Raw genomic sequence first — 16,201 nt, forward strand, 5'->3', positions numbered from 1 at the left:
TCTGTTGACTCAGGGATCGAGACGTGGCTGCACGATCCGTTACAGCCATGCGGATAAGATGCCTGTCATATCGACTGCTAGTGATACGAGGCCGTTGGGATCCAGCACGGCGTTCCGTATTACTCTCCTGAACCCACCGATTCCATGTTCTGCTAACAGTCATTGGATCTCGATCAACACGAGCAGCAATGTCGCGATACGATAAACCGCAATCGCGACAGGCTACAATCCGACCTTTATCAAAGTCGGAAACGTGATGGTACGCATTTCTCCTCCTTACACGAGGCATCTCAACAACGTTTCGCCAGGCAACGCCGGTCAACTGCTGTTTGTGAATGAGAAATCGGTTGGAAACTTTCCTCATGTCAGCAGGTTGTAGGTGTCGCCACCAGCGCCAACGTTGTGTGAATGCTCTGAAAACCTTATCATTTCCATATAAAGCATCTTCTTCCTGTCGGTGAAATTTCGCGTCTGTAGCACGTCATCTTCGTGGTGTAGCAATTTTAATGGCCAGTAGTGTAGTTCATCACCTTTGCCAGTTCTCGAGTGCACTAACTCGGAACACTGTAGATTAATGCGTTTAAACGACCATCATCGAACCCCGAAGATTTTCCTGAACGTGGAGAACCACTAATGCGAAAAGTATACTCCTTTAAAGGAAAAAAACCATTTTCTTGCTGTTTTCTGTCCAGCGACACTATCCCCAGCAAAGCAAAAACGTTCCTGGCTGCCTCCGCTGTTGTCACCCCTATATTAAACTCAAAGAGAAGAATACGTCTGAAATGTTCCGATTTCTCCACTTGGCACTCCATTTTCTAGTGTCCACGGTTCCAGTCACTATCTACAAATGAAAAAATGAAAAAATGTAAACTCAAATAGCGACAATGAACTACAAATAAAAAATGACAATAGGTAAATAAGCCCATAACAGTTGGAATATCAACATGCAAAACGTATGCACCAACCTAATATAACCACGCTGTAGGGCAATGCGAATACGCTTCTTCGTGCAAGGTTGTAAACAGGAAGGGTAGGGTCGTGAGATAAAGCCAGTCAGAAATCTGTTTCACACAAGTATTTCAGTAAACTAAGAAACCAAGTACGTAGTTAAAGGCCTCCATCTTTGAAATAAATTTGTCTATTACGACGAAGCGGGGGCGGGCTGGAATACAGAATCCATATTAATACAAAATCAGACTTAGTCGTAGGAAATTTTTACATGATATTTGTTTAAAAGTCTTAGAAGAGGAAGTGATACGACGACTATTTGTAGAAAGGCGGCGCCAGAAATCACGGCCCGTCCGTTAGCTCTGATCATAATAAGTTCACCGCACCCAACCACCATTTGAATACACAAACCGTATCAGTGGATGCTTAGGATGAAAGCCTGACTCCAAGTAATAAAAATCATGACAACCTTTAGTATGAAATCGAGTTAGAGGGCAAAAATAGCCTGTGTAGCTAGGCGTTAAGGCTACGTTGGTGCTGTGAAGCGGGCACTGAACTAAAGATTTGGTATGGTTCAAATGGCTCTGAGCACTATGGGACTTAACATCTGAGGTCATCGGTCCCCTAGAACTTAGAACTACTTAAACCTAACTAACCTAAGGACATCACACACATCCATGCCCGAGGCAGGATTCGAACCTGCGACTGTAGTAGTCGCCCTGTTACGGACTGAAGCGCCTAGAACCGCTCGGCCACCGCAGCCGGCAAGATCAGGAATCTGAAAGAAAAATTTCCTGTTAGTGATTAGAACGCTGAGCTGTCAAAAGGCACGGGATACCTCCTGATATTGTGTCGGACCTCTTTTTACCCGGCATAGTGCAGCGTCACGGCATGGCATCAACTAAACAAGTTGTTGGAAATCCCTTGCAGAAATACAGAGCCATACTGCTACTATAGCCGTCCATAACTGCGAAGGAATTGACGGTGCAGGATTTTGTCCACGAACTGAGCTCTTCATTACGTCCATGACTTCCTGGAGTCTGCGCCACACTCGAACCCTGCCATCAGCCCTTACCAACAAAAATCGGGACTCATCTGACCTGCCCACGATTTTTCAGTCGTCTAGTATCCAACCGATTCAATCACAATCCCAGGAGAGGTGCTGCAGACGATGTTCGTGCTGTTAGCAAAGCCACTCGCGTCGGTCGTCTGCTGCCTTAGCCTATTAACGCTAAATTTCGCAGCACTGTCCCAATGGATATATTCGTCGTAGCAATTTTAATGAACAGTAGTGTATGATCATTTCACCACAGTGCGACACTCTTATGCAAAGGCGAATGTTCAAAGATCGGTTGTGTGGGCACCGCATGCTCTGAGCTAAAATCACAGAATTCAGCGGGTGGCCATATGTGTGTCTCTGCTTGCTCGTTATAAATTGGCTCGTGAACGGTACGGACCATTCCTATCCCGTATCGTTACTGGTGACGAGAAATGGTGTGTGTATGCTAACATAACGAAAAGAAAGAATTGGTTCAGCCCAAACAAAGCGCAAACTGCCCGTGCAGGGACCTGCGCGCACTCACAAAATACTGTATAATGTTGTGCATCTAGTGGAATAGCGACGGTGTGGTGTAGCCTACTACGAATTTCTTCTCCGAGGTATAACCATCACTGCTGACATTTATTGTCAACAACTGACGACGTCTTTCAGATGCAATCCGAGGAAGACTGCATGAAGTGATGCTTCTGCACGATAACGTCCGAATTCTGCGAGAGTGACAAGAAACGCTGTACAGAAGTTGGGTTGGTAAGTCATTCCGCACCCACCTTATCCAGCTGATCTTGCGACCTTATACTCCCAACTTTTCCGCTCTCTATCGAACGACCTTCAAGGAACTTCCTTTCCGGACACAAATGCGCTCCGAATATGGCTCGACGAGTTCTTCGCCTCAAAACCACGTGATTTCTACAGTCGCGTAGTCGAAAAGTTACCCCAACGCTGGCAAAGTGTTGTAAATAGTGAGGGTGAACATGTCATTGATGATTACAGTCTCTGTTATGTGTATCTGCTGTGTTCATTAGACTTGTGGAAAAGCCTTACGAACGTATGCACCAACCAAATTTTTCAGGTACTGTTGCAGAGCGGAGCAGATCTTCCACCGAACTGATAATATTTTATTTCAGTTCCAAGATATGCAGTTCTTTTGTGTGTTTTAAGGTAACATAATATGTATCCACTTCTTCATAAGTCTCAAGAAGGAACCATTAAACACTAAAAGACAGGCATTTGCTTATAGTAAGACAAAGTTTCACAGGTCATAATTTCACATGCTGGCTTATAGAGTGACATATTGAAAGGTACTACTGTTGAAGACAATAAGTTGCACTCAGTGAGTTTCAAAGTTCGCAGAACACCTTTTTTTATACTTAACTACGAGCCACACCGACCTACTACATTCGTATCAGCATAACTGAATTCGTTCGATGCCTGCTATCATTCCCGATAATTGGTAAGGACTCCAAACGTGGAAGCAGAACACTAGAATTGATCCCACTAACATCTTGAAAATGATTTCCTTAACAGATACACTATTTATTACCAGAAATATTGCCGGCCGGAGTGGCCGAGCGGTTCTAGGCGCTACAGTCTGGAACCGCGCGACCGCTGCGATCGCAGGTTCGAATCCTGCCTCGGGCATGGACGTGTCTGATGTCCTTAGGTTAGTTAGGTTTAAGTAGTTCTAAGTTCTAGGGGACTGATGACCACAGATGTTAAGTCCCATAGTGCTCAGAGCCATTTGAACCATTTGTCCCTACTACTGGGGTTGTATGTTCGTCCCACTTCACATTACTTCTTTGTATTACCTCTCAATGTTTAACCCATGTGACGTGCTTCTGATGCTAACTACTAAATCTCGTAATCGGATATAGCCGGCTTCGTTCTCCTTGATATGAACCTTTTCTTGATTACACATATGTTTGAAGAGAGCTGCCGTTTGTCACATGATTTAGAAAGTTTTTACAATGTCTTTCTGCTTGTCATTACGATCGTTCAGTTATGATACTTCCATGTAGTCAACAGCATCTTACAGTGCGGCCGCCCTGTCTGATTAATCGTTTATTTGTACTCAGAACATTAGTGGCCCTGTCACACTCCCTTGGAGCACACCAGATGCTACTTTCGTTTCTCGTGAACTTCCCCGTTCAGTAGTTCTGAGTTCCATTAGTTAAAACTAATTCGATCCAATCGCATGTCAGTGAATATACACTCACGGAAAGAAATCACAGCAACAAAAAAATAATTAATGTAGAGTAATTAAATTTCTGGAATATATTTGTCTAGGTAACATATTTAAGTGATAACGTAGCAAGATCACAGGGTAATGTAAGCGCGAGATAAACCACTGCGTATGTTAGAAACTGCATTTGAATCCTCGTAGTCTTTCTTCTAACAGTCTTACGCTAATGGCGCACAATTTAAATAGACATCATCTTTCACATGTAGAAACACGACTAAAAGCTTTCTTTACGTCGCACAACTCCTTCTTGACGTTTCGATTTGTTTTCTGTCAATGTATTTAAAGAGAGCTATCATTTATTACACAATTTATAAAGCTTTTACAATGTCTTTCTGCATGTCATTACTATCGTACAATTATGATACTTCCCTTTAGACAACAGCATCTAGCCGTGCAGTTGCCCTATCTAATTAATCGTTTATTTGTACTGAGAACATTAGTGATCCTTCTATGCTTGAACGATCTGAGTTCCATTAGTCAAAACTAATTCGAGCCAGCCGGCCGTTGTGGCCGAGCGGTTCTAGGCGCTTCAGTCCGCGCTACGGTCGCAGGTTCGAATCCTGCCTCGGGTATGGATGTGTGTGATGTCCTTAGGTTAGTTAGGTTTAGGTAGCTCTAAGTCTAGGGGACTGATGACCTCGGATGTTAAGTCCCATAGTGCTCAGAGCCATTTGAACCAATTCGAGCCAATCGCATATCTGTGGATGCACTTTGTATAATCTTATATCGTTTGTTAGTGGACAATGCGGCACAGTGCCGTATGATCCGTGTTTCTTTCGTTCTTACCGCAGTACACGTTGCGGGAAGAGGAGTGGTCAGCGTGTGGGACAACAAGCTGCAGTCGGTGAAACCAACGGCCAACTCGTTGGCAGAGCCGTACCGAGGGGTTCGTGCGTCCTTGGAAGAACTGCCAAGGCTGCCCCCCCTTCCCTCTGCCCTGTACTATTTCTGGCTTTGCAGCCATCACATTGAGGTAGAAAAAGCTCTTCTTGGAGTAGTTGAGAAGGCAGCAGTGGCAAGATGACGTAATGTGATGTGAGGTACCGATGACAGATGATTTGCTCGGTACGGGCATCGTGAGAAAGACCGCCTAAATTGTGGTCCTTCTCCGCGATTGGCTGCTGCATTCGGAAGTTTCTCGCCAAAATGATAATCTTCTGCTATCAATATTAGACAAACTAAACAACGTATTTACTTACATTTCAGATTAAAGCATGTCTCATTGATGTGCTGTCATTCTGTTATTTAACAAGTATTAATAACCAGCAGAATAATAAACAACCGGTAAACGAAAAGGCAAACGAACCACTTCGGTGATTTTCGGATCGCGCCTGACTTGGATTGCGAGCGAAGTGGTTCGGCTGTAATGTTAGAGCTGGTTCGGCAGTGTCGGACAGGCATGTAGTCTGCGGCAGTCGTCATCAGGTTAAGACTTTAGTAACAATGTATGGTTATTTGGATATACAGGGTGTTACAAAAAGGTACGGCCAAACTTTCAGGAAACATTCCTCACACACAAAGAAAGAAAATATGTGATGTGGACATGTGTCCGGAAACGCTTACTTTCCATGTTAGAGCTCATTTTATTACTTCTCTTCAAATCACATTAATCATGGAATGGAAACACACAGCAACAGAATGTACCAGCGTGACTTCAAACACTTTGTTACAGGAAATGTTCAAAAAGTCCTCCGTTAGCGAGGATACATGCATCCACCTTCCGTCGCATGGAATCCCTGATGCGCTGATGCAGCCCTGGAGAATGGCGTATTGTATCACAGCCGTCCACAATACGAGCACGAAGAGTCTCTACATTGGGTACCGGGCTTGCGTAGACAAGAGCTTTCAAATGCCCCCATAAATGAAAGTCAAGAGGGTTGAGGTCAGGAGAGCGTGGAGGCCCAGGAATTGGTCCGCATCTACCAATCCATCTGTCACCGAATCTGTCGTTGAGAAGCGTACGAACACTTCGATTGAAATATTCAGGAGCTCCATCGTGCATGAACCACATATTGTGTCGTACTTGTAAAGGCACATGTTCTAGCGGCACAGGTAGAGTATCCCGTATGAAATCATGATAACGTGCTCCATGGAGCGTAGGTGGAAGAACATGGGGCCCAATCAAGACATCACCAACAATGCCTGCCCAAACGTTCACAGAAAATCTGTGTTGATGACGTGATCGCACAATTGCGTGCGGATTCTCGTCAGCCCACACATGTTGATTGTGAAAATTTACAATTTGATCACGCTGGAATGAAGCCTCATCCGTAAAGAGAACATTTGCACTGAAATGAGGATTGACACATTGTTGGATGAACCATTCGCAGAAGTGTACCCGTGGAGGCCAATCAGCTGCTGACAGTATCTGCACACGCTGTACATGGTACAGAAACAACTGGTTTTCCCGTAGCACTCTCCGTACAGTGACGTGGTCAACGTTGCCTTGTACAGCAGCAACTTCTCTGACGCTGACATTAGTGTTATCGTCAACTGCACAAAGAATTGCCTCGTCCATTGCAGGTGTCCTCGTCGTTCTAGGTCTTCCCCAGTCGCGAGTCATAGGCTGGAATGTTCCGTGCTCCCTAAGACGCCGATCAATTGCTTCGAACGTCTTCCTGTCGTGACACCTTCGTTCTGGAAATCTGTCTGGATACAAACGTACCGCGCCACGGCTATTGCCCCGTGCTAATCCATACATCAAATGGGCATCTGCCAACTCCCCATTTGTAAACACTGCACTGACTGCAAAACCACGTTCGTGATGAACACTAACCTGTTGATGCTACGTACTGATGTGCTTGATGCTAGTACTGTAGAGCAATGAGTCGCATGTCAACACAAGCACCGAAGCCAATATTTCCTTCAATTGGGCCAACTGGCGGTGAATCGAGGACGTACAGTACATACTGACGAAACTAAAATGAGCTCTAACATGGAAATTAAGCTTTTCCGGACACATGCCCACATAACATGTTTTCTTTATTTGTGTGTGAGTAATGTTTTCTGAAAGTTTGGCAGTACCTTTTTGTAACACCCTGTATAGTGGAGAACGGTGCGACACTAATTACGGAAATACGTACTTCATTATTTAGTTGAAGAATGGAAATTATTTGTGACTCTAAAGTGGAATGTAATTGTGCAGTTTCTCGTGTTCTGCTAATAAAAAGCGAGTGGCATCCCATATACACAAAATGATTGGTAATTTAATTATTTCTAAAACAACAGTTCCTCGCTAAGGATTTCTTACAGCATCAAGAAAGCGGATTCACGACCTACGTGCTGTTTTTTGCGCAGGGAACAACAACTATCGTAGACTGCAGGTTGGTGAATATTTATTAGAACGTATGCATTCCACTAAGGGCGGTGGAAGCATATAGGCACCTCACATGTACTGCATATCTTAGTACAAATGGGATCAGTGTGGCATCATCTGTGGTAACAGTGAAATAATTATCGAGGGAAGGGGTTTATCGTCACCCTCCTCTCTTTTTCTACTTGCGGTACTCCCCCCCCCCCCCCCCCCCTCTACCAGAAAACTACCCTTCTGCAACTTTTACAATGCAGATTTAAGAAATTTTGTAATTTGTAGGGTAGGATTACAAAAATTAACTGTTATTGGAAATATTACTTACATGAGCTATATATTAGCATCACTCAAAGAGACATGAACCGGAGGCTGTAAAATGAAAACCGCTGGAGGGAATGTAATGCTATTGCCTACGGAAGAAGCCAGGGCCGGCGCAAGGCACGTGCGAAACGTGCGGCCGCACGGGGCGGCACTTTCCGAGGGGCGGCAAATCTGGCCGCCCTCACTCCCCCTCCCTTTTTTTTCGGGACGAACTCAGCATTCATGCCTAAGAGGAGATTCGAAATCAAACTTGTGAGGGAGCGGCTTCGGGAATTGTGGCATGGCGCTTCGACTACCTGCCGGCCGCCCCTGTTGAACAAGGGGGGGGAGGAGGACTAATTTGTTCCTCGCCACTGTGGCAGCACCGTCGTGTTTACGCCGGGCCGGAGGAATAGAGAGGGGGAAGCAGTCTGGCGTACAAGCCTGTATTCTTATGAGTGGAGCGCCGCCAGCCTGTTACGCGCCGTGCGTTTACTCACAACTAATTTTGCAGAAGACGAAATCTAATTTGGAAATTCGAATGCAATGTTCGATACTGCGGGTACATGTTACGCCTGAAGCAATTTTGCTAAGCCCTTCAATGGCAGTTTCCGAGTGTTTTATTCTTCCCACATTATGCAAAAAAATGGTTGAACAATTACTACAGTCAAACATGTCCAACACTTACAATGGCTCGAAGTATTCCGAATTGGTAAATATGCTGCGAGTAATTACAAGGGATAAAGACATTGCTAATAAGCCTGGCATAAGTTGGGTTTCGACATATTTTTGAAAATTTTTTGTATCCGTTTCTGAGTGATAGTCGGACGTTTCGGTTTTTGAGCCATGAAACACCTGTCTGCGCCTGCATGAACAACAATTAAACTCTGATCGGAACTTTTGTTTGACAATACTACTCGCACACTATTACTTTGCCAACATTTATTTACTGTATAATGCGTGTGAATCCATGTTTCGTCTTAGTAAACTACTGGTCGCTTTGATTCTGATGAAAACCTGAGAAAGTATGGTTTTTTAGTAACAATGCCCTCTCGTCAGCACAAAACAAAACGTTAATTTTGACACCTTCTAAAACGAAAATCCAAAGCAGAACATTACTTCTAAGCGTTTCCTTGCTAGCTTTGAAGCTCATTTCTGTTTGCGAAACGTTGTGCAGTTTTCGCAAAGTTCGAATTTCTTTCTATTGTTCGCAGTGCCATAGAAATTGCTGCCTGATAATACATTTGTCCATATCATCGGTCACATACTTATTGTTTCGTCCAGGAGACAAGACTCGACGGGGTATACGATGTCCGAATTCGGGAGCATTTCCTGGGATTTCTTCCAGTGCCCGATTCTTCAAGCTCCACGTTGACGCAGGTTGTACTTAAGTTCTTGGAAGGTAAAAAAATCCTATTGTGTAATATGAGAGGGCAAGGATACGACAATGGAGTAAACATGAAAAGATAGAAGTCTGGTCTCCAGAAAAGAATTTCAGATATGAACAAGAGAGGATTTTATGTACCACGTAGCAGTCACTCATTGAATCTTGTTGTAAACGATGCTAAATATGTTGTTTCCATGTTTTCGACAGTGAAAACCTTGTATGACTTCTTCTCGTCCTCCGTTCAACGTTGGGGTGTCTTGAAGAAGTATCTGCCCAACCTGTTGCTGAAACCACTGAGCGATACTAGGTGGGAAAGTCTCATCGATGCACCTACTCCCCTGAGGTTTCAAATTGGAGGCGTTTATGATGCACTGGTTCAGATATCAGAAGAATTCGATGGCATGACCGCTCACGAAGCAACGTCACTTGCGAATCAAATAAAAAATTACACCTTTCTCACTTCTCTGGTAAACTGGTACGACGTTCTGTTTCACATCAGTGGAGTCAGTAAGACCCTCCAGAACGTTGACATAAATGTTTCTGAGGCTGTGGAAATGCTTGAAAAAACGAAAGCATATTTTGAGACCTGCAGAACAGAAGAAAAGTTTGTGTATTTCTTAACGGATTCCAAAGAATTGGCTACAGAATTAGAGCTAGAAGATCTAACGTTACCACGGATAAGTGTTTCCCGGCGTCGAAGTAAGAAGCCAATACACTTTACCTATGAAGGAAGGGATGAGACGATAGATGACCCAACAAAACGTTACAAAATTGAATTCTACTATTTCAGTTTGGATTCCGTAGAAACACTGGAACACGTGAGGCAATACTGACCTTACGACTTATCTTAGAAGAAAGATTAAGGAAAGGCAAACCTACGTTTCTAGCATTTGTAGACTTAGAGAAAGCTTTTGACAATGTTGACTGGAATACTCTCTTTCAAATTCTAAAGGTGGCAGGGGTAAAATACAGGGAGCGAAAGGCTATTTACAATTTGTACAGAAACCAGATGGCAGTTATAAGAGTCGAGGGACATGAAAGGGAAGCAGTGGTTGGGAAGGGAGTAAGACAGGGTTGTAGCCTCTCCCCGATGTTGTTCAATCTGTATATTGAGCAAGCAGTAAAGGAAACAAAAGAAAAATTCGGAGTAGGTATTAAAATTCATGGAGAAGAAGTAAAAACTTTGAGGTTCGCCGATGACATTGTAATTCTGTCAGAGACAGCAAAGGACTTGGAAGAGCAGTTGAATGGAATGGACAGTGTCTTGAAAGGAGGATATAAGATGAACGTGAACAAAAGCAAAACAAGGATAATGGAATGTAGTCTAATTAAGTCGGGTGATGCTGAGGGAATTAGGTTAGGAAATGAGACACTTAAAGTAGTAAAGGAGTTTTGCTATTTGGGGAGCAAAATAACTGATGATGGTCGAAGTAGAGAGGATATAAAATGTAGGCTGGCAATGGCAAGGAAAGCGTTTCTGAAGAAGAGAAATTTGTTAACATCCAGTATTGATTTAAGTGTCAGGAAGTCATTTCTGAAAGTATTCGTATGGAGTGTGGCCATGTATGGAAGTGAAACATGGACGATAAATAGTTTGGACAAGAAGAGAATAGAAGCTTTCGAAATGTGGTGCTACAGAAGAATGCTGAAGATTAGATGGGTAGATCACATAACTAATGAGGAAGTATTGAATAGGATTGGGGAGAAGAGAAGTTTGTAGCACAACTTGACCAGAAGAAGGGATCGGTTGGTAGGACATGTTCTGAGGCATCAAGGGATCACCAATTTAGTATTGGAGGGCAGCGTGGAGGGTAAAAATCGTAGAGGGAGACCAAGAGATGAATACACTAAGCAGATTCAGAAGGATGTAGGTTGCAGTAGGTACTGGGAGATGAAAAAGCTTGCACAGGATAGAGTAGCATGGAGAGCTGCATCAAACCAGTCTCAGGACTGAAGACCACAACAACAACAACACTATTATCTTTTAGATATAGTAACCATAGCTTTGGATCAAAGATTAAATCAACTGAAATCTCATTGTGATTATTTTGATTTTCTCTACGACATCGGCGAGCTGAAGAATGCACCTCCTGACAGCCTGGACACAAAGTGTAGAAACCTCGCAGCGATTTCCGAGATCATGAGTCAAGCGACATTGATGCACTGGAGTTTAGGGAAGAACTAAAAGTGCTTTCAACATTGTTGAAACCTGGAATAGATCCAAAAGAGACTCTGAAGTTTATAGGAAGACAAAATTTTTGTCCTAATGTTAACATTGCTCTGAGAATTCTCCTAACACTCCCAGTGACAGTTGCGAGTGGAGAGAAGAGTTTCTCAAAACTGAAACTGATAAAGACCTGCCTCTCATCAACGATGAGCCAAACTCGTTTGAATGATCTTGCAACAATATCGATTGAGCACGAGTTTGCAGAGGACTAAATTACACAGATCGTGTGAAAGAGTTTGCACAAGCAAAAGCCAGGAAGGTTCGATTTCTTTTTCTCTAGTATTTTTTAAAATTTTTATATTATGATCAGTGTCTTGGTTATTTACTATGTTGTTTCTTATTTTGTTCAACATTGAATAGTTATTGTAAATATTATTGTTCAAACCAAATTATCGTTAAATTGTAAATATATTTTGTTTTCCGTTGAATACATTATCTGTTCACAACCATTGAAAAATGTTTATTAACGTTAACTGTAAGTTCATGCCGCGTGGAATTAGCCAAGCGGTCTCGGGCTTGCAGGCATGGACTGTGCGGCTGGTCCCGGCGGAGGTTCGACTCCTCCCTCGGTCGTGGGTGTGTGGGTTTGTCCTTAGCATAATTTAGGTTAAGTAGTGTGTAGGCTTAGGGACTGATGACCTTAGCAGTTAAGTCCCATAAGATGTCACACTCATTTAAACATTTTTGTAAATTCGCAATGCTTATTAAAATTAGCTAGATTTCTTCAATCAGGTTTGACTCCATTTGTGAGCTGGTGCCCAGCGACTGTTTTGTACAAATCTGTAGAGAATGTAACCAATCAGTCGCAATTTTTGTTTTTGTTTTCCAGATTTACATAGATTTCGAGCACAGTGCGGTTATTCTCAATGTTTTGAGTTATATTTACATCTATACTGTCATGCTGAACGTAACTGTCAACATGACGGATTAGATGTAAGCACATATTAAAAGCCTTGGGACTGGCCACTCAGTGGCGGAGACCTAGGTAGATCTGAAAAGTAAAAACAAAAATTGCGATCGATTGCTGACCATTTCTACAGATTCGTTTAAATAAAATTCCACAAACGTTTTGTAAAAAAAAAAAAAAAAAAAAAAAACACGGGGGGGGGGGGGGGGGGGGGAGGCAGCAGCTCACACGGGGCGGCACTTGGGCTTGCGCCGGCCCTGGAAGAACCTATTGTACCTATCAGAGCGCTGAGACTCCAAACTCGCCGTTGTAGGGACACGGGCTCTCACCCACGTGGCGTCAGAGCTAGCAAGTGCATTCGTAGACTGTCCACTACACTCATTAGTGCTGAAAAGAGAGAAATGAAGGCATCAGAAAAAGAGTAAAGGGGGGTAGTCGGTTTCTTTACAGCGAAAGCAGTGCGGCGAACGGAAATTCATGGGAGAATTGAACAAGCGTGCGAAGTGCACTGCGTGTCCGTTGCAAGTGTCACGGCGTGCCATAAGCGGTTCAGGGTAGAACGGATCGCTTGACCGATGACACACGACCTGAACACCCCACTGAATTGCCGATATCAGTGTCCAGCAGGTGGATGCCCACTTTATTGAAGAACGGCGAGTTACGGTGGCAGCCACTGCCTCGGAAGTCGCACTGAACATCGTCTTGTAAGGGACAGTCAGTGCTCTATATACACTTCCGCTATTCCGCGGACTCCTTTCAGTGTCAGGAAACATACTACATCCCATTACTATTCTTTTGAACCCTCCGTTTCTCTGTTTTTAGCACCACTGCCAAGGGAATAGTCCAGTCCGAAATGCCGAAACCTACCTTGAAATTTTTCACGCCTGAAGTATGCAACGAAAGAAATGCACTTTCAAAACTTTAGCTGCTAAGGCGCACTGCAAATACTTAAAAAAACGTCAAAGTTACTCTTTTTTACCGCAAGAATAATCGACTGTAACAGTATTCTTATATGGACGCCCGAAAGAACACACACAATATCCATTGATGACCTGCAGCCGTCTAGAACGAAATTAGAATTATATATTAATACCATCAGCTGCTGACGGGCGTTGATATATATCAACGGGGACAGGTGAAAATGTGTGCCCCTACTGGGACTCGAACCCGGGACCTCCTGCTTACATGGCAGACGCTCTATCCATCTTTTTAATTTTTTTTATCAATTCGTTTTGTTCGATATAGTTCGTTGCGTTTGCTCTGGGCGGACGTCACAGAACATCTGTTCAAGTTGATCGTTGTCCTCGACTCAGTTTTTTTATTAGAGAGAGCACGCAGCCCTCTGACCAAACACGCTGAGCTACCGTGCCGGCAACCGTCTGAGCCACCCAGGGCACACAGGATAGTGCGACTGCAGGGACTATCACGCGCACGCCTCCCTCGAGACCCACATTCTCACCTTATATGTCCACACACTACATTCGTAGTGTCCCTACCCAACATACTCATTGCTCGTGGAAGACATTCTTACCAAGTCCCGTAAGAGTTCGGGTAATATGTGTGCATCCGCACAGAAGAGGAAGGCTATGGCCGGTATTGCCAGAATTATATACTTATATGGATATGGTGTTTGTTCTTTCGGACATGTCCATGAATCGGCTGCCGTGACAAGAGGACGTAGGGAAGCGTAGCGCAGTCCAAAGTGCACACCCGTGAATTTTAAGCATTTAAATCATACCATAAAGGTCTGAGATCATAAATTTTTTTAATAAACTGATGTTCATGTAGACAGCTAAACTGTTAACAAGTGAGAACCAGAGAAAAGAAAATCTAGGCAGTGTATGATGTTACATTTCAGACGACTTCTATTAATCGGGCCATTAATTTTTTTAAATTATATATTTTAGAACAATTACTGTCGCACAGTTCTTACGATAATTTATAAATACTGTACATTTTGCTAAAAACAATTCCTTGTTTATTCCGTATAGTCGTCATAGAAATGTGAAGTGTCCGTTGGACGACAAAAACGATCTTCTTACCTACACCACTCACACATAATAAAAGAAAAATGAATGCATTACGGCACTTCACAGTGACTACAAGTGATTTATTTAGAAAAAAAATGGAATCGAGTAAGAAATGGTCGTGGCCATTGTTCTGCAGGTTGTGCTGCGTTACCAGGCATAGCTGATCATGCTAGTAAAACGTGGTGATGCAAACTGACTATGCAGAAATGACTGAAGTTTAACATTACTGTTTCACTGATAAACCTAAAATGACAAAGAGATGTCGGAAGCTATATTGTCCGAGAATTTTCTGAAAAATGCTATATACTGTTGAGAAATTCTTTTCGTCGAGAGGCTAAATCACACTATCAGCTATGGGTGTAACCTGAATTATATTTCGTCGTTACGTCCAGGCCAAGACTCCAACAAAAGCAATGAATTATTTTCTGCTACCGGTAAGAAGACGTTTCGGATGTAAGATTTAAAATTATGCTCTCCCATTTTTCAAGATTTTACTACGTCTGTTACAAGACTTTGCAAGAAAATAGTCCTTTTTACTAATTTTTGGTCCTAATTTTCACTGATGTTCCTGAAGACAGAGATAAAGCTGCGGAAACAGTAACCCACTAACACTAATTAGTGGCAGTGTTATATACGAATGAGTCATAACACGTGATGACTGGGTGTTGTGTGATGTCCTTAGGTTAGTTAGGTTTAAGTAGTTCTAAGTTCTAGGGGACTGATGACCATAGATGTTAAGTCCCATAGTGCTCAGAGCCATTTGAACCATTTTGAGTCATAACACTCGGCGACTGCAAAGGCGGCTCTGTCTATTTTTCGCCCGAAATGATAAAGTGCAGTTTGCACATCTGACCGACTGGCTTTAAACGCAGCGTTTTGTGGCAGGAAGAAGCTTCGTCTTCACGTCAGCTACGATTCGCTTTACAGAATTACTTATTAGTGACATCTCCTCTAATTGAGGTAAACTTCGTAACTTTGCGACTACCTTGCCCGTATAATTTCCTGAATCTGCTTAATCAGGTCGAAGAAGCCTGTAAATCAGTAATGTTCATCTCACTTGCGATTCAGAGCACCCAGCCTCCTGGATCTCCCTCGGTAGAGGTTCATTGACTCTCACGAGCAATTCTAAATCTTTCGAATATTTTTCCTTTCACGCTTTTGCGAGTTTCATTTTGGAGCATATTTGTATTTCGTGTACATCTTTCTTCGATTTCTACAGTTTATCTTCAGATTTTCCGAAACGAAAGCGGCTTTGCACACTGTTTAAGTTTGACTGTTTTTCCTCTCTTTCGTTTAACCAAATTCTAAGTTCAGATTGGAGTATTTATCGTAACGACAGGTTAGTCGCCAATGATGGCGGGGTATTTATTGCACTAAAGAACTCTATAATGTGTAACAAGGGTATCACGGAAACCGAATCTGAATTAATCTGGATGAAACTAAGCGTCAAAGGACTGTTAAAAACGGTAATCGGATGCATTTATAGACCGCCAGGGCCAGGAGCTGTAGAGGTAGAGTGCTTCAGAGAGAGATAACAGAATATCGTTAGTACTTTTCCTGATAGTCCTGTTGTAATGGGGGGGGGGGGGGGGGTAACTTCAACTTGCCAGGTATATCTTGGGAGAGTCATGTCATCAAAACTGGTGCCAGAATAATAGATTAGTTAACATTATTCTAAATGTATTGTCCGAAAGATACAATGGGCAGATTGGAACCATTCGCCGAAGTAACGTGTTAGACCTCCTAGCAACAAACACACCTGAGCTTATCGAATGAGTTAACGTAGAGGAAGG

The sequence above is a fragment of the Schistocerca piceifrons genome, chromosome X (assembly GCF_021461385.2).
Source record: "Schistocerca piceifrons isolate TAMUIC-IGC-003096 chromosome X, iqSchPice1.1, whole genome shotgun sequence".
Lineage (NCBI taxonomy): Eukaryota > Metazoa > Arthropoda > Insecta > Orthoptera > Acrididae > Schistocerca > Schistocerca piceifrons.